The 21,331-nt window shown below is 32.7% G+C and overlaps 1 protein-coding gene across 5 annotated transcripts in view; it reads right to left on the bottom strand.

The window, feature by feature from the left end:
- The window catches only part of LOC126892254 (zinc finger protein 234-like), a 57,412-nt gene that overhangs the window by 9,922 nt on the left and 26,159 nt on the right, over window positions 1–21,331 (bottom strand). The gene's annotated exons all lie outside the window — the stretch shown is intronic.

Raw genomic sequence — 21,331 nt, 5'->3', positions numbered from 1 at the left:
TATTTTTTTTATTTTTGATTGTTTTAATAAAAATTTTTTGAAAGTGGCAGATAAGATAGTTTAATATTTAAATAAAATACAAATAACCTGTTAAGTATATTTACTTCGTTGAAATTACCTATATAATAGAAGAATAACTTCTTGCGTGCGTACAAAGTACACACACATTCTTTTTTTTTAACAAAATCAAAACATGACCTTTTTTGCCGCGAAAATATGTTTTTAGCATTTTTGGGTCATCTTAAATAAAAAAGATCTGTCATTTTATTAAAACTTGAGAGTTTTTAAGCATCGCAAATGCATATTTTAGCATTTTTCATATTTTAAATCGCTTATAACTCGAAAACTATCAACTTTTCAGAAATATGACAAGAGATCTTTATTGTTTATAATTACCCAAGAAACCTAAAAATACATTTTTCGAGGCAAAAAAGTCATTTTGAATTTGCTTAAAAAATTGTTTTGCCCGGCGCCCTTCTGATTTGTTTAAAGGGGGCATTTTTGAACAGGAATCCTCAAGGAACTCGAGTCAGAAACATTTTTCATACGAAAGTGGCCTCACATATGGACTAATATGGAAAGGAAAACTAATAATATCTGATTGTTTTTTGGTTACTGTATACTTTTCGATAAGTTTTCCTGGTACAATAAATAAAATATAAATTCATTGTGTATTGTTTTGATGTTATTATCAGTATATTTTGAAAACAGCCGTATTGTAAATTGTTACTGAGAATATTTTAAATAATTACACTTTTATATAAAAGAACTTTTTCATAATAAAACCTTTTTATTATTTATAGGAAAGAATATAAAATATTTTAACGATAAGCGATTTAACGATTAGATGCTTAAAATTCCAAAAATTACACTCTAATAAAAAAGTACTTTTTATAATATCACGGCTGTGTTATTGTACATATAGGACACAACATGTTTGGAAACAATAAGTAACTTATAAAATATGAATTTTTAGCAGATGTATTAACTGTTATTTTTTATAATTATGATTCCAAAAATTACACTAGTATTAAATAGAATTTTTTAAAATACCACGGTTGTTTAAAATGGTATAATATATAACTTTAAGGGCCGGTTGTTCGAACGCTAATCAACATTGATCACTATCAAATACTTAATTACTGTCACAACTGTCAATGTCAACTTTGGTTGGGTTGCCGAAAACATAATTATTGATGACAATTATGAAATTAGTTTATCAATTATGTTAATAATTGTTATGTTAATTGACTAACTAATCTCATAATTATAATAAACTATGTTTTCAGCAACCCAATCAAAGTTGACATTGACAGTTGTGACAGTAATTAAATATTTGATAGTGATCAATGTTGATTAGCGTTCGAACAAGCGGCCCTAAGCATATAAACTTTTAATTATTTATTAAAACAATTAAAAAAAGATACACAACAGCCGGGTTCCAACTGGGGACCTCTCGATCTGCAGTCTAATGCCATTGCGGCACCATCAATTTGTAGATATCGATTATTAACGTACAGTGGAACCCCGATAAGTCGGCCCCCGATAATCCATAAGTCCGGCTTACCCGGACCGATTTTTATCAGACAAACATTTCAACAATAAAAATGTAATATAATATTTGAGAGATAATTTGTATTTGTGTAATTTGAACAATGCGATAGTAAAAATGAGTCAAGGCACACAATGATTATCGAAAACAGCAGGCATCTGTAGTATCCCTTTATGTATTTCAAAATGTCTTAGCATTGTTTAAAAAAGACTAAAAGGCTATTTAAAAAATTATTTTTTTAACAATGGTCTTAGTCTGTATTGTGTGTAATATAGTCTTGTATTGCTCGATTCCGTTCTGTAATAGTGCTTCAGACAGATTTGTGTTTGCGTGTATTTTTGTCTACTTAATGGCAACAAAACGTAAAAATGTTGTAGTGACAATGGAAAAGAAAGTAGAAGCATTAGGTAGGATTGATAAAGGCGAATCTTTAAAAAAAATTGCAGATTGCAGCATCATATGGTGTCGGTACATCTACAGTATTGGATTGGAAGAAAAATAGAACTAAAATCCAAGAATTTTGTTTCAAAATGATAATAAAAGACAAGTTTCATGTTATTTCAATTATAACAGAGTTTATTTGTAAGTATACCGTATTTTATTAATTTTTACCATATTTTCCGGCTAACCCGGATTTTCGATAACCCGGATCGGCCGTGGTCCCCATTAATCCGAGTTATCGAGGTTCCACTGTACTTTAAAAGATCATTGCATTAGTCACATTTTTAAAGTAGTTTGAAATTTAAAAAAAAATAGATTTATCCATACAGTGTGATTGGTCAGTGAGGTAAAGCTTTGTAGATCCGTTATAAGTAATAGATAGTAATAAAACTTAATAACAAAAATCGTAGCCAACTTTTATTACAGATTGATAATCAGTAATCGTAAATTGTAAGTTTTACACAATTATTCAGTCATGGCTTACTGAAAATTGGGAAAGATTTAGACCCGTAATTATTAATAATTTTGCTCTGAAAAATGAAAATATCTCGAAAACTAATAAATTTACACATAGGGAATGTTATTCAAAAATTATAGTATGGTAATGGTACTTTTCGATAATGATATAAAATACAGGGTGTTCTATTTAAAATTACTGAGAAAATAATGTACTTGCGTTTTGACTCACCCTGTATTCAATATGAAGAAAATTAGCAAAACAATTATTTACGAAAATTTTGACAATAAATAAAAAAAATATGACGTCAATAAACCATTGATTGACCTTGTGCTTGCTTTTATTTATACAGGTAGTTAAACTTGTTACGATTTTCATATAAAATGGGTTATAACTTTGTAAATACCCCGTATAACATACCAAACCTTTATTCGAAAAGTTACGAAGATTTCGAATATAAAATAAAATACAGGGTGTTCTATTTAAAAAAAAACATAAGTGTGGTCTGCCACTATGTTATCGAACACCCTGTAACACTTTTACTAATTTTGTAATGTGAAGCTCAAAGTTCGCTACAAATTTTTGTTATTAAGTTTTATCGCTATACATTACTATAACGGAGCTACGGAGCTTCATCCCACTAATTATTAATCACCCTGTATAATAATAGTAAAATATTGCATTGTTAGCTAGTTCTAAGCTATCCTGAAAATTTCAGGTGTCTAGGTGGCCTAGAACTATTTTTAAAATGGATTACAAAATTTGCGGAGTCCGTGACACCAACCAACCCAAGTATATAAAAAGGTTTTAAAATTAGGAATTTATATTTTGAATCAGAGAGAAAAATGACATTTTTTTATGTACAACCTGTTTGAAGTTTGGAGTGAGTTTAGTGCAACTGATTCTCATTAGGGAGTTGAGATATTCATCTGTTAAGTTAAATTTCTACCGATTTTTAATAAAGTTCATTCTTGATAAAGCGGCTTCGCGCACATAAGTCGAGCCAAACATAGTACACAATTTCATGGCCAAACATTTTCAAAATTGCCAAACACTAGGTCTAGGTATATTCTGAATTTATTGACGGTCCGCACAAAACTAGCTCACGGTCCGGATGCGGACCGCGGTCCGCTAATTGGTGACCCCTGCTATAGCGCACATTTATACACTAACACCGGTATGTACAGGCGTCGGTCGCAGTCACGGAGTGTGACTTCACTTAAGAAGCAGAATTTGAAACTTATTGTAACGTAGATGTTAATTATCTTATAATTTTGATGTTGAATTATTTGTAGAAGTTCAGGGAAGGTTTATACTGTTTTATACAGGGTGTCCCGAAAAGATTGGTCATAAATTATACCACACATTCTGGGGTCAAAAATAGTTCGATTGAACCTAACTCACCTTAGTACAAATGTGCTCATAAAAAAAGTTACAGCCCTTTGGTTACAAAAAAGTTACAAAATAAAAAAGTCGATTTTTTTCAATATATCAAAAACTATTAGAGATTTTTTATTGAAAATGAACATGTATGATTCTTATGGAAGGAACATCTTAAAACAAAATTATAGTGAAATTTGTCCACCACCTAAAAATTTTATGGGGGTTTTGTTCCCTTAAACCCCCCCCCCCCCCCCAAATTTTTGTGTACGTTCTAGTTAATATATTATTGTAGTACCATTAGTTAAACACAACGTTTCTAAACCTTTTTTGCCTCTTAGTATTTTTTCGATAAGCCAGTTTTTATCGAGATGCGGCTTCTTCTTAATACATTTACATACAAATTTTATGGAGATTTTGTTCCTTTAAACCCCCAAATGTTTGTGTACATTCCAATTAAACTATTATTGTGGTACCATTAGTTAAACACAGTGTTTTTAAAACTTTTGCCACTTAGTCTTTTTTTCATAAGTCACCTTTTATCGAGATGCAGCTTCCAGAAGACTGGAATACCGGAGTAATCATTCCACTACATAAAAAGGGAGATCAGCTTCAATGTAACAACTACCGGGCAATAACACTACTAACTGTGGCATATAAAATACTGTCAAATATTGTGTCTGAGCAATTGAGACCATATGCGGAACAAATAGTTGGGGGATATCAATGTGGTTTCTGCAGGCAGAAGTCCACAATAGATCAGATCTTCGTTTTGAGACAAATCTTGGAAAATACTAGTGAATTTAATATAGAAACACATCATCTCTTCATTGACTTTGAGAGTGCCTATGATAGTATCCATCGAGAATTTCTGATCAACGCCCTGAAAGAGTTTAATATTCCAACTCACCTCATTGAAATAGTAAAAGAAACACTTAAAGTACAAAGCAGGGTTCGAATTCAAAACGCACTAACAGATACAATCCATGTTAGAACGGGCCTACTACAGGGAGATGCCCTATCCTGTATTCTATTCAACATCACATTAGAGAAAATAATTAGAGTCAAAAGTCAACACCAGAGGAAAAATAATAACAAAAAGTGTACAAATATTGGCATTTGCAGATGATGTTGATATCATAGCTAGAAGCAAAAGAGAAATGATAGAAGCATTTAATGCTATAGAAAGAGCGACACAAAACAGTGGTCTAAATATTAATGAAATAAAAACCAAATGCATGAAGGCCAGCAAATTGACAGGCCAAAGAAACCTACAGAATCTGACAATAGGAGACTATAACATCGAAAGCGTAAAAATTTTTACATATCTAGGTTCACTAGTTACCGCAGATAACAATGTCAGCGAAGAAGTTAAGAGAAGAATACATATTGCTAATAAAACATATAATGGACTCATTAAACATCTAAGATCTAACAACATCACAAGAAAAACCATGCAAAATATACAAGACCCTGATGAAACCGGTCCTTATATATGGATCAGAGACATGGACACTGACGAAAAGCGATGAGAACTTATTAGGTACGTTTGAACGAAAAATCCTTAGACACATATATAAGTGGGTGAAAGAAAATGACGTATGGCGCAGAAGATATAATTTTGAACTATACGCAGCATACAACGAACCCGACGCCATAACATCCATAAAGATCGGACGTCTGCGCTGGATGGGCCATGTTGAACGAATGTTGGAGACCGAAACACCAAAACACATAATGAAGCAAACACCAGTAGGGAGAAGGTCAAAGGGAAGACCCAAACTTAGATACATGGAACAAGTGGAACAAGATCTGAAAACACTTGAGATTACCCACTGGAAGAACAAAGCAAGGAACAGAACAGAATGGCGGAAAATCCTAGAACAAGCCAGGACCCAAAAAGGGTTGTCGAGCTACTGATGATGATGAAACCCCCCAAATGTTTGTGTACGTTTCAATTAAACCATTATTGTGGTACCATTAGTTACACAGCGTTTTTAAAACTTTTTTGCTTCTTAGTCTTTTTTTGATGTCACCTTTTATCGAGATGGGGCTTCTTTTTCAAAATATACCTAAAGTGTAAATTATAAATAAATTTTCATATTATTAACAGGTCTATAATCGTACTTAACCATATACAAATATGTGGTGGATTCGACAAATATTCAAAATATCTCGATAAACACTGGCTTATCGAAAAAGTACTAACAAACAAAAAAGTTTTAGAAACTGTGTTTAACTAATGGTGCCACAATAATAATTTAATTGGAACGTACACAGAAGTTTGGGGGGGTTAAAGGGAACAAAACCCCCATAATATTTTTATGGGGTGCACAAATTTCACTTTAAATTTGTTTTTAAGATGTTGATGTCCTAAGAATGCCACATGTCCATTTTCAATAAAAAATCTTTAATAGTTTTCGATATTTGGAAAAAATCGATTCTCATTTTGTAACTTCAAAGGGCTGTAACTTTTTTTGTGAGCACTATTGTATATAGGTAAGTGAGGTTCAATCAATCTATTTTTAACCCCAGAATCTGTGGTACAATTTATGACCAATCTTTTCGGGGCACCTTGTATAGTAATTTTAGTAGCCACGAAAATGTTTACATCGATATGTACAAAATGCTCTTTTCACAGTGTTTGTTGCCATACTCCTCCGAAACGGTTTAACCGATTCTTATGAAATTTTACGCCTATATTCGACAGGACTGAGAATAGGTTGTTATCTATTTTCATACCCGTACGTCACAAGTAGGGTTGCCGATGACGCCATAACTCATAATAATGACGTGAAAAATACGTAAGTAAGTAGGTAGACTCCTTGCTGAATTCCGAGCAGAACCGTACTAAAGTTTTTTTTCTAGCGCAATCGGTGTCCGAAAAATCCGTAGAAATATTCTAGGGACAGAAGAACGAGCGACAAATTTCATAGAAGAGAAGTGGAACAATTTAACTTTGGGACTCAAATTGGGCAAAATATAAATTTTTTAATCTTGCGAAATTTGCAAAAAATATCTCGAAACGGAACTTTTCTGACGAACCGTAAGCAGGAAAAAAATTCTGAGCACACGAAAAGAACAAGCAGCAAATTAGAAAATTTTATTTAATTTTAATTAATCTTGTTTAATTATATTTAATTTTACTTAATTTAAGTATTTTATTTATTTTCGTTTAGTTCATTTTATTTCATTTTTATTAGATTCTGTTTACTTTTATTTAATTTTTTACTTTATCGTACTATATACGTAGTATAGTATAATAGATAAAGTTATAGGATCGTGCAAAAAAAAATTTTTCAGATTTCACTTTTTTTCGACGTTTTGAGTCCCCTTGAGTCTAAAAAGCAAATAAAAAAAAACATGTCAGAAGTATGTACGTACGTACGTACGTATGTCGCCACCGCTCAGCAAAAACTACTGGACCGATTTTGATGAAATTCGGTATGAGTAAGTTTAAGAGAATTTTGTCGAGAAACTAAGCTTCTAAAAAAAACCTCTCAAAGGGGGGCCGAAATAGGGGGGTTATTTAGGGTCCATTTTTGCAAATTTTGACCGAAATGAATGAAATTCAACTCAAAGTAAGCTCATCGATAGGTAAATAAAAATACGGAATTTTACATTTCCAAATTCAAAATGGCGGCCAACATGGCCGACCGCCCACCCGACACATTTCCCTATCTATCTAAAAACATGTTTAAGATAAGTTTAATTTGAAAAAGTCGTTATATAGCCTAAAGATGGGGCTATAAGAAGGATGTTATCGTTTTTCAGAAAAAGTTACGGGTTGCCTATATTTAAGGGGTCAAATTTTGACATAAATTTGAACTAGATTTTCTCAAAAATGGCTCCAAGGAATTTTTTTATTTTTTGATATATTTTTGATATCCTGTCAGTGAATTGAATGACATTAGTCATATATCTTAACTCCCCATAGGAGGGGAGTTATGAATTTTTTATTAAAGAATATTCGAGTGCCCGTAACTTTCTTGTTAATATAAACTAAAATTTGAAATTTTGAAGACATGTATGGTACTTTATTATCTATTATCACAATAAATTTTACCAAAAATATGGCTTCCGGTTGAACCGGAAATGAATAAAAAATCTTAATTTTTTAGATACGTCCTGTATATTTTAACATATTTGGAAAGAATGCAAAATTACCTTTCCAATTACATAAAATTCATTGCTGTAGCTTAAAAACTCGAAAAGTTACGGTAAATAGAAATTTTGCTATAATCTTATGTGTCTCCTCTCTCACGCGTTCATAGCAGAGCATTATTGTAGGGCAGTCAGTGAGGGTATTTGGCTCCGACTTCCATCCTACCACATTGATGTACTTGATATTTTCACAGTAAGTAGGGAATAGCTCAAGAAACAAGATCTACCCTATATACTATGGCGCTTTTATCTTGGGACGGTTCCCACCCCTTCAAGGGGGTGAAAAATTTGTTGGTCAAAATAAGCATGGAAGTGGCTAAAGAACCTATTTCTAAGCAAAATCTGGTCTATACTTTTTTTTGAGAACTCAATACTTTTTGAGTTATGCGTAGTTGAAAATTGGCCATTTTCATTGAAAAATGACACCTTTTCGGACGGATTTTTTGTGAATACCTTAAAAACTATGCATCGGACTAAAAACACTATATAAAACAAAAATGAATAACCACTTTCAATTTCGTTGCAAAACGAAAATACAGCCGAACCATATTCCAGTCCAATCAGAGAGTGCCGCAAGCACCTCTACCGGTTTCGAAACTTATTAGTCTCTCATCAGGAGGCACATATGCTGCTCTCACTGATCCAACCAAAACAAACCCCAGCGTGCAGTCCCGAATTGCAACGAACGAAATGGCATAGATGCCCTAGCGGCAACTGCTAGCAAAAGACTAAGTTTTCACTCTAATGGCATATAACATATCCCACCAGAATGAAAACAATGGGAACCTTCTCTGGTTACACCTCCGAGGCTTCTACAATTTGCAAGCCATACGGATGCTGAGACTAAGGAAGATGAGGGAATTCTACAATTTACAATTCACGTCACATCTGCTCAGCACGGTAAAGTTCCAACGAGACTGGTTCCCTTCATACTCCACACAGAGTAAATGTAAATCAAAAATGAATAACCACTTTCAATTTCGTTGCAAAACGAAAATACAGCCGAACCATATTCCAGTCCAATCAGAGAGTGCCGCAAGCACCTCTACCGGTTTCGAAACTTATTAGTCTCTCATCAGGAGGCACATATGCTGCTCTCACTGATCCAACCAAAACAAACCCCAGCGTGCAGTCCCGAATTGCAACGAACGAAATGGCATAGATGCCCTAGCGGCAACTGCTAGCAAAAGACTAAGTTTTCACTCTAATGGCATATAACATATCCCACCAGAATGAAAACAATGGGAACCTTCTCTGGTTACACCTCCGAGGCTTCTACAATTTGCAAGCCATACGGATGCTGAGACTAAGGTCTGAGACCATTGTTTTCATTCTGGTGGGATATGTTATATGCCATTAGAGTGAAAACTTAGTCTTTTGCTAGCAGTTGCCGCTAGGGCATCTATGCCATTTCGTTCGTTGCAATTCGGGACTGCACGCTGGGGTTTGTTTTGGTTGGATCAGTGAGAGCAGCATATGTGCCTCCTGATGAGAGACTAATAAGTTTCGAAACCGGTAGAGGTGCTTGCGGCACTCTCTGATTGGACTGGAATATGGTTCGGCTGCATTTTCGTTTTGCAACGAAATTGAAAGTGGTTATTCATTTTTGATTTACATTTACTCTGTGTGGAGTATGAAGGGAACCAGTCTCGTTGGAACTTTACCGTGCTGAGCAGATGTGACGTGAATTGTAAATTGTAGAATTCCCTCATCTTCCTTAGTCTCAGCATCCGTATGGCTTGCAAATTGTAGAAGCCTCGGAGGTGTAACCAGAGAAGGTTCCCATTGTTTTCATTCTGGTGGGATATGTTATATGCCATTAGAGTGAAAACTTAGTCTTTTGCTAGCAGTTGCCGCTAGGGCATCTATGCCATTTCGTTCGTTGCAATTCGGGACTGCACGCTGGGGTTTGTTTTGGTTGGATCAGTGAGAGCAGCATATGTGCCTCCTGATGAGAGACTAATAAGTTTCGAAACCGGTAGAGGTGCTTGCGGCACTCTCTGATTGGACTGGAATATGGTTCGGCTGCATTTTCGTTTTGCAACGAAATTGAAAGTGGTTATTCATTTTTGATTTACATTTACTCTGTGTGGAGTATGAAGGGAACCAGTCTCGTTGGAACTTTACCGTGCTGAGCAGATGTGACGTGAATTGTAAATTGTAGAATTCCCTCATCTTCCTTAGTCTCAGCATCCGTATGGCTTGCAAATTGTAGAAGCCTCGGAGGTGTAACCAGAGAAGGTTCCCATTGTTTTCATTCTGGTGGGATATGTTATATGCCATTAGAGTGAAAACTTAGTCTTTTGCTAGCAGTTGCCGCTAGGGCATCTATGCCATTTCGTTCGTTGCAATTCGGGACTGCACGCTGGGGTTTGTTTTGGTTGGATCAGTGAGAGCAGCATATGTGCCTCCTGATGAGAGACTAATAAGTTTCGAAACCGGTAGAGGTGCTTGCTGCACTCTCTGATTGGACTAGTATATGATGCGGCTGTATTTTCGTTTTGCAACGAAATTGAAAGTGGTTATTCATTTTTGATTTACATTTACTCTGTGTGGAGTATGAAGGGAACCAGTATCGTTGGAACTTTACCGTGCTGAGCAGATGTGACGTGAATTGTAAATTGTAGAATTCCCTCATCTTCCTTAGTCTCAGCATCCGTATGGATTGCAAATTGTAGAAGCCTCGGAGGTGTAACCAGAGAAGGTTCCCATTGTTTTCATTCTGGTGGGATATGTTATATGCCGATATGTTATATGCCATTAGAGTGAAAACTTAGTCTTTTTACTATATAAAACATTTTTTAGATTATAAATAATAAAGAGATTCGTTTCTTCGTAAATGTTCTATTTATAATACAAAAAGAGATATGGTAGGTGAAAATAGTTTGTTTTTAGGTGCATGCTCAAATTGGTGTATTCAACTTGAAATAACAGAGGAACGGTAGGTTTTAGGTGTATAATGCTACCAACACCTTTTGTAGTGTTTGAAAAGGTCTTTAAAACGAGCACCGTTAAATGTCGGTTACTTACAAACTAAGCGAGATATGGTGCAAAAAATATATGACTAATGTACTTCAAGGAAAAATGAAAAGTATATACATTTAACTCCCCATCCACCATAATTTAAATGCATTGTTTTCCTTTTAATACCTTTTAATACAATACAATACCTTTTAATATATATAGTGTTATTTCTACTTTCAAAAAGTTGAACGGGTTTAAAATGAATGGTTTTTGTAAAAAATGTGATCAAATTATAGAATGAATTTTTAAATTTTTCTAAAAATCTTCCTTTTTCTCCATGTAATTCGAAAATAAAAATATTTCACCCCTGAGAAGTGGTAGGAACTTCCCCCATGATAAAAGCGCCATATTATATAGGATAGACTTTGAATTAGGAGATTGGGCTACTCCCAAAATTTCATTAAAATCCATGCAGTAGGATAGAATTTGGAGATAATGTATTGTTCTTAATCTCGCGCATTGACTGGCGTAATCGAAATAGAACGAAATGCAAATATTGTAAACTATTAATTTCTCAGAAAAATGAACTAATTTGAAATGAAAGTGTGACTATAATATTCTATTGATTTATGCAATAATCTACACATCTATAGTGTGTCCCCGAAATATGGCATCGAACATTTTCTCAAATGCAGGAATTAATGATGCGTAGAACCATAAAATACTTTTAAGTAGAGTAGGTGTTTCTAAAATATCAAAATAACGAGTAACTTTGTTATTTTTATAGAATGCCAGTACCTAGTACCATAACGATAATAGATCGGTACGATAAAGTTCTCGGGCGGCCCTTCCGTCCAGCGTTTTTTAGCTTTATTTAATTTTATTCAGTTTTATTTATTTTTATTTACTTTTATTTAATTTCATTTAATTTTAATTTATTTCATTTACATTTTTTATTATTTAATTTTGTTTAGTTTTATTTAATTTTATGAAATTTTATTTCATTTTATTTAAAAGGATGGGTACGTATTTTCGGCTGCAAAGCTATTCAAATGGGGATTCATTTTTTTCGAATCCTGAGAAAACTAATAAGTATTTTTGAAAAATTTAAACGCAGAATGAAATATTACGTTATTAGCGAGGGCCGAAAGTCCCTGAGAACTTCTATAATGTTTATTTTAATAAGTTACAGGGGTGAAAAACTAAGAGAAAATTTAGTTATTTTTAATTTCAAATATCTCATTCAAAATAAACTTTTTATTTATTCTAAGGGACTTTCGGCCCTCGGTAATTAGTCTTTCATTCTGCGTTTAGATTTTTCAAAAATATTTATTGGTTTTTTCAGGATTCGAAAAAAATGAACACAATGTCCGTGGTAATATTTTCGAAACCTATCTTTGTCATACAACGCACTAAGTCGAATAGAATATTGTCAGCATATTGTCAGTCAGTGACAATTTTAAATATTTGACATGAATCGGGAATATTTTGAGTTGTTGATTAAATAATATTGATATATAATGTATTTGATAAATAATTGATTTAAGACGTGAACTTTATAAAGTTATTTATTGTGTATTATTTATGGAAGATAGGAGCAGAGAATACATCAAGATTTATTCTGTGAACCAAGTATTTTGTTGTTAAATATGTTCAAAATTGTAAGCGTTCCATAGTAACAATAAATTATTAAAAAATCACTTTCACACTTTTCCTCTTTTCTCGATTGAGTATTACTTTTTGTTGTAGGTACATATAAATTATTACGATCACTGAATACACAGTTAGTGGAAAAATTATTACATTTATTAACTGAATTAATGATTTGGAATTATACAAAAATTAACAGTTCTCCAAGAACATTCAAAAGCCATCTATTTAAGTTAGTTATGACATTGTCAAGTAGAATGACATTCTAGTAATATTTACATATCCATACCAGTGTGAATTTTACTACACGTAATTTGCCATGTAAAGACAGAAAAGGTAGGGATAGCCGTAAAATATTTTCGAATTATGTACCCATGGCCTTAATGTTATTTAATTTTAATTTTATTTTATTTAATCATCACCTACAGAGTTGGAACCACCCCGAACCCAATCATAAATACAGGGTTGTTTTGAATGTAGATAAAATATAACATAATCCAAAGAGAAAGCTCTAGACTCAAGACTACAGACGTGAGGGTATACCGGGGACCAGAATGTGGATCCGATCACCACCTGTTGGTAGCCAGCATAAGAATAACTTACCGGTCAACAAATACAAAAAGGCTAAAAAAAGACGAAGGAACTAACATTTCAGAAAAGTGTTATAAGTTGGAAAGCTTAAAACACGAATCGACCAAATTTTTGTATAAGTTGAGACTGGCCTCAAAATTAAGATTAATAGAAAGTAACACCGATAACACCGAAAAGTTGTACCAGCAAATAAAAGAAAGCATACACGCAGCAGCAAAGGAAGCGTTAGGATATTTGGAAAAAGATGATAAACAAAATCCAGAATGGTGGTCAGAGAAACTAAAAGGTTTAGTAGATAACAAGAAGACAGCGTACCAAAAATGGCTACAGACACAGGACTTACAAGATCAAAGAGTATACGCACAACTAAACAGAGAAGTGAAAAGAGAAGTAATAAGGAGTAAAAAATGACACATGGGAAAGAAAGTGCGAAGAGGTGGAAAGATACATAGATTCCAAAGTAGCTGAAGCATGGAAAACGATAAAAAATATCAGAAAAGAAAAAGGGCAGAGTAATTTAAATTTAATAAGTACCAAAGAATGGGAAGATTACTATAAGATACTACTGAGGGAAACTAGACCCGAATTTGAGGTAAATCAAATGGAGATGCAGACGAATGTAAATGAACAAGTTAGAAGAATAACTACAGAAGAAATAAAAGAAGCCTTATTAGAATCAAAAAATGGGAAAGCATCAGGACCTGGAAATATCCCCATCGAACTGATAAAATATGGACCAGACATACTGCACGAAATAATGACGGAACTCTTCAACAAATGCATGTTGCAGGGAGAAAAAATACCAGAAGACTGGAATTGTGCATACATTAGCTCGATTTACAAAAAAGGAGACAAAACGTTGTGCAAAAACTACAGAGGTATAAGTATAACCAGTGCAATGGGGAGGTTGTATGGCCGAGTATTAAAGAAAAGGGTGGAATTAGAAATTCAGGACATGGAAGAACAGAGTGGTTTTCGCGCCGGTAGATCGTGCGCAGATAACATATTCGTGATGCAACAAATAATAGAGAAAAGAAGAGCAAGGAATCTGTCTACTCACCTAACATTTATTGATCTGGAAAAAGCCTACGACACGGTACCTTTAAAGAAACTCTTTGACATTTTGACCACGATAGGCATGAGCGAAGCATACAGTATAAATTAAAGAAATATGGAACATAGCTTTTTAAGACACAGTGTTTGAACTGCATTTGAGATAGTGGACCAATATAAAAGTTCCAGACATTAAAACCAGAAATCATAGCAAGATTAACATTGGCATGTAGAAAATATCTTTGAACTAGAACCTCCTACTTCGATCTCTCTTTTTGGGAGTTTACTAAAATAGCGAGCCCAGCCGAATGAGCCGAAAGTACATAATCGGACTTATGGGTCCGCACCGCGCCAAGGAATAGAACCGAACCGAACCCACTACCTACATGCACAGACAAGGCGATTGCAGATACGCGGTACGAATGGGTTATTATTTTTATAAGTTTTTGGATATGTATTTAAAACATATAATTTAACCTAAAATATTTATTTTAATATTTATATTGCTAAATATTTCATGTGTATCTATTTACGGATAGTGATGATTGGCATTATACATAATATTATGGATATTGTTCTAAAGCTATTTTTTGTGGAGTTTGTGTAATTTATTTTTATAAATGGGAAATAAGCCACAATTTAACTTAAAAAATGATTTTGTTAACGTTTCGACCTCCACTTCGGACGTCGTTGTCAAAATACACAGTATTAATAAATTAAACAAAAATGTTGTTGCTTAGTAAAAAAAATTTCTTCTAATAATATAATTTATTCTAACTCATTCATATCGGCAATTATTAGAAGATTTTTTTTACTAAGCTACAACATTTTTATTTAAATTATTAATATTTTGTATTTTGACAACGACGTTCGAAATAAAAGTTAACGAAATAATTTTTTAAGTTAAATTGTGGCTTATTTCGTATTTAGAATAATAAATTACATAAACGCCACAAAGAAATAGCTTCAGACAATATTTTAGGTGAAAAAATATGTTTTAAATAGGTACGTATCCATAAAGTTACTTATAAAAATAAAATAATCTATTCGTACCGCGTATGCACAAAAAGCTAGAAGGATCTGCAAATTCTGCAATCGCCTTCTGCATGTAGTCAGGTCGCCGGTCGGTTCGGTTCTATTCCTTGGCGCGATCGCGAGGCGGACCCATAGGAACCGGTCGTATAATAATTCTTATACCTGATTCTGACCTAGAGGTGGGCTAGAAGTATTTGCAATCATGTAACCGTAACCCATCGTAAGTTTTATCTGTGATTGTGATTTAACAGAGCAACAAAATAGTTATTATTTTGTCTAGAGTCTAGGTCATGATTATAAAATTAGGTATGTTAGAATGAGAAACAATTTTATTCAAAAAGAGTTTTTGTAATGAAAATAATATTGCATTAATAAATAATTTCATGTTTTTTTCATTGTCTTAATTGTTATTAGAAAATCTAACAAGAGCATAGGCGCCAAATTTCGGGCCAATGCTTTCTCAATGCATTCATTTTTTTCGAATTTTAAGAAAATAATAAGTATTTTTGAAAAATATAAACGCGGAATGAAAGATTACATTATTATCTAGGGCCGAAAGTCCATTAGAATAAAAAAACTGTCATTTGAATGAGATATTTGAAATTAAAAATCACACTCAATTTCTCTTCTTTTTACCGCTGTAACTTATATTAGAAGTTATAGAACACATTATAGAAGTTTTCAGGGACTTTTAGCACTCGGTAATTATGTAATTTTTTATTCTGCTTTTAAATTTTTCAAAAATACTTACTAGTTTTCTTAGGATTCGACAGAAATAAATGCATTTAAATAGCATTGCCCCGAAATTTTGCGCCTACCCTCTTAAAAACGAAATACAAAGTAAACTTTAAATACCAATATTTGCTACAAATACTTATTAGTTACTATTTGGTATCCGGATCTGCAGATGTTTTCTCATGTTCTAATAAAATTTGAGTCGTAAATCCTTTATCTTTTTGTTCCATTCCAAGTTTTTCTGCAATAAGAGCGATTCTATTTTCTGTGCTATTTCCGCATTTGTTGGATCCTTAAAAGGAATTAGTCGAATCCTTATTTTGCCAAGAAAAGTTGAAACAGTTTATCGACAGTTTAATAAAATACTCATACATTGTTGAACTAGTGTTTACGTACATATTTGTTATGCTTATAATAGCCTTAACAATTTCTTCTAGCTGAATAAATCTTTCCAACATATAAAATGTCGAATTACAACATGTGGAAACATCTTGCAGTAATTTGAGAGGATTCCCGTTTCCTGGATTTTTTCAAAATCTAAAAGTTTAGCAGTTGCTTGTAGAACTCTTTTTAAAGTGGCTAATGGTATTTTTTATTTTGGTTAAATTTTTAATGATTTTCTTATATCACTTTTGATAACAACATCTGAGGTAGAAGTTGAAACGTCAATAAAATCATTTTTTTAAGTTAAATTGTGGCTGATTTCCTCATCCTTTAAGCCATCGTTCACAATAAAGTTTATTTATTGTGTGTGCAAAGCATCCAAAATGTTTCATTTTCACATCATTTTGTACCACCTTTAACATTTTGTGCATTATAGGAAACAATAATGTATTAAAATTTTGTTTTCTAAGTTCTCTAAGTTTGATAAGACAGCTTTATCTTACAAATATTGCATGATGCATAATTATCATCCACTTAGCGTCAGTATAAAAACGTTCCATAAACTACTAAATTTTTCTATTTTTGTTTGGGCTAATGGCATGGTATGCGTTCTAATAGCAAACCCAATTTTGTAATAGTGACCTAAACAAAATAATAACACGTGTAGAATTTTACGATGGTCCACAGTGGTAACACTTTTTATTAGGAGTTTAATATACGAATATTTCGTTGCTCTGTTAAATCACAATTGAATCGGTCATTGCGAAAACAATCTAAGACCATATTTTGGGTAAAATGACGACGCTTTTCAACGCCATTAAATTTACAATTACATTATACATAAACATTTAAACTTGTTTTGCCTTTCAGAAAGATTCATTTATAACCCATAATACTTATACAGAGAGCACGTAAAGGTTGGAATAAATTAATTTTCTCGAGAATGGACAATTTTGGAAAAAAATCCCGAAAGAGGTCAATTTTTATTTTTAAATTACGACTTTTTGTCATATATATATATCATACTAGTGACGTCACCCATCTGGGCGTGATGACGTCATCGATTATTTTTTTAAATGGGAATAGGGGTCGTGTGATAGCTCATTTGAAAGGTAATTTAATTATCTATGCAGTAATATAAACATTTACATAATTATTTATATAGGGTGTCCAAAAGAAATTGTTTTGAATTAAATTTATTGACATAAAAAGAAGGATGAATGTAATTTATTTAGTTCAAAATACATTTTACTGTTCTCAGAAAACAGAAAAAATGTTTATTTGGAAAATAATCATTCCTTTTCGCTTAAATCAAATGTTCAAACTGTTAAGAGGAAGGTGGGTGGCGGCTTTAATATTGAGCTTATGCAAAAAACAATATTTATTTGTCAAATAAACATTATTTCCTGTTTTTTCTGACAGCAGTAAAAGTATTTTAAGTTAAATATATTACACAAATTCTTCTTTTTATCAATAAATTTAATTCAAAAAAAAATTTTTTGGACACCCTGTATAAATAATTAGTTAATGTTTATATTACTGAATAGAGAATTGAATTACCTTGCAAATAAGCTATCACACGACTCCTATTCTCATTTAAAAAAATTATAGATGACGTCATCACGTACAGATGGGTGACGTCACTAGTATGATACATATGTCAAAAAGTCGCAATTTGAAAATAAAAATTGACCTGTTTTGGGATTTTTTACCAAAATCGTCCATTCTCGAGAAAATGAATTTATTCCAACCTTTACGTGCTCACTGTATAAAATATTGTATTATCTCGGAATATCCAACTATTAATGAAAATATTTTTACGTTTCCTTAAAAGTTTACACATTGTAACATGAAATGTTTTCACAATGACTGATTCAGTTACAGACAAAAATCACAATGAATAAAATATCACTATCGTAAATTAGCCCACCTCTAGACTCGTTCGGTTGATTTAAAACAGAATGAAATGGTAAATGTAGGAGGGCTTTTGCATTTGCGTAGCTTAGTTCAGAATCCAGCAGTCGACTGAGGTATTGTACTTGTATAATATAATAATTATTTGAAAATATTTTGTTGGCCAACCGCTTAGAGCCGAAATACATGTATTGGATATGATCCGTTTAAATATCGCTGGACCTGTACATATGTGCGAGCAATTCAAAATATGTATCAAAATCCGAAAAGCTGTATTAAGCAGGGAAAATCTATGTCAAAACCATTTCCTGTTACAAAAGGTTTAAGGCAAGGGTGCTGCTTATCGCCAACACTGTTTAAAATATACATCCAGAAAGCTCTGGAGCAATGGAGGAAAACAGTTGCTGGGATGGGAATAATGATTGAAGAAAACTGCTTAACAACTTTGTTTTTTGCTGATGACCAAGTAATTCTTGCCAACGATGAACATGATATGGATTATATGCTAAGAAAGTTACAGATCGAATATGAAAAATGGGGCCTATGTATGAACATGGAGAAAACGGAATATTTGAGAATAGGAGAGGAAACCGAAGATCCGGAATTAGAGTTAAGAAATATAAGGAAATGTAAGGAATATAGATATTTAGGAAGCATAATATCAGAAGAAGGAACTACAAAAAGAGACATACATTATAGGATACAGCAAGGAAGGAAAGCAACTCGTATTTTAAATGGTCTACTATGGTCTAACAAGGTGAAGCTGAACACAAAGTTAACAATCTACAGAACAATTGTAGAACCTATTATAACTTATGGAGCAGAGTGTTGGCAACTCACAGGAAAGGAAAGGAAAAATATAGAAGTAGCGGAAATGGATTACTTACGTAGAGCATGCAAAGTATCTAGATTAGAACATGTACCAAATGAGGAAATAAGGCGACGGACAAATAGTTTATATTCCACGGTTGACCATATAGAAACAAAGAAATTGCTATGTTATGGCCATGTTATGAGGATGTCAGAGGAAAGATGGCCAAAAAGAGCATTAAATTACACACCCATAAATAGAAGAAGAAGAGGAAGGCCTACAGAAACATGGAAGAAAGGCATAGAACAGTCTATGGCAGATAGAGCTATTGACGAAAACGAATGGGTGGATAGAAAACGATGGCGGGCGAAATGTGGGATGCGGAGGAGACCGTAGGAACCACACTACTTATATATATATAAAATAAAGCTGTTACATTCATTATAAGATAAACAAATTTAAGATTGTAACTGTTGCACTACAAACTTTATTTTGTTACTTCTAACTAAACTTTATTACTTCAAACATCATTAATTAAAAATAATAATAAAACCTCATTCACATCGAGCATTTTTTGTTTATTAGTTACGAATTCCTTTTGTTTATTTTAAGTTTATTGTATTGGGACCGTGCAAGTTCGGCAAAGCGACACCTGGTTTCTACGCTCAGCAACATTTTTCGCACTTCGCATTAATTATATTGGCCAATTATATTAGTTCTGGTTACTATATAATTGTCAAGGCCATAGTTCAAAAAAATAATAAGAAGAAAAAGTCAGATTCAGGTTATGTTATTAAAACGTAAATAATTGTATGTAGTAAATAAAATTAGTTATTAAGAGCAAACGGTAGCGATCAACAGGTAGCAACAAACGCGTTCCAAGATTGCGGCTCTAATTTTGAATATTTTGTCGAGATATTTGGCACACATATTCGTAATATAATAAAGAATGGCGGTACAGAGCCCAATTTCAGAAATATGTTAGTATGTGGGAATTACTCTATAACTAAATAAAATATCGAAAAAAGGAGTCTGTACCGCCATTAAGAAAGACAAAAAATACACTTTCTTCAAATAAACTTTTTTATCCCGTGACTAAATTTTGTGTCACATTGGAACTACTAAAAATCGATTTTTTTATAACAAGAAATCGAACGTCACTGACTTGGCAACACTTCGCGCCTATGTGTACAAAAATTATTGTTTTTGATAGTATAAAGGTCACTGTCAAATTACCGATGCACTGTTGCATCACTTTTGAAAGTTCGCAGAACTTTCGCAATCTTGGACCGCGTTTGTTGCTACCTGTTGATCGCTACTATGTGCTCTTAAAATGCAGTACTGCAAACAAAAAACAATTAATTAAATTTACCTTTACATAATAAGTGCATATCATATCAATACTGTGGAGCAATATATAATTTTTCTTCTTCAATGACAGAAGGCATGAAATATACGTCAATTTGACAATTTCAATTGACAATATGAATTATTTAAGAAAGTTGCAATATTTCTCCGCTATTCGCGCACGATCGTTTCTCGTATGCCCTCCAAGTACTTGCACACCTCGAATACAAAAGTTTGTTTTTATCTATTGAGGCAGTACGAAGTCTGCAGGGTCAGTTAGTTATAAATACAAAATAATACGAGTTTAAAATCATGTGTAATCTGTAAAAAATGTATTTGTATTAACTGAAAGTAATGAATTTGTTAAATATTTCCTGTATGTTAGGGATTTCCAAAAAAAATATGAAAGAGGATATCCTGAAACAAATAATCTGAGAAATAAATAGATAAGAGGAATAGTAATAATCGGACATAAACATTAATGTAGAAATAATATTATATTTATTAAAACTCCAATAAACAGTTCGTTATAATTATATACTTTTAGCCTTTTAGCAAATAGAAATTTTAATAAAAGTCAAAAATAAAAACACAAATAGTATAATATAAATGTATTGTTGACTATTAATTAAATATTGGTTTTATGTGGTTTTGCAATAATTTCTGGGAATACATAAATTCGGTCCCAAGAAAGATTACGCCCAAAATAACGAGAAAATTGGGTCCCAAACTTTGTTTCTACCTGACACCGCATATGTAAATTATTCGGTCCCAGATAAATTAATTTATGAGAGGATCAGTAAATAATAACATCTTGTTAGGTATTGAATAATTTCTGATATATTACATAAAG

The sequence above is a fragment of the Diabrotica virgifera genome, chromosome 9 (genome assembly GCF_917563875.1).
Source record: "Diabrotica virgifera virgifera chromosome 9, PGI_DIABVI_V3a".
In the NCBI taxonomy this organism is placed as follows: domain Eukaryota; kingdom Metazoa; phylum Arthropoda; class Insecta; order Coleoptera; family Chrysomelidae; genus Diabrotica; species Diabrotica virgifera.
Note: the sequence above shows the minus strand (reverse complement) of the source record. Positions and strands in the feature narration are given on the sequence as shown.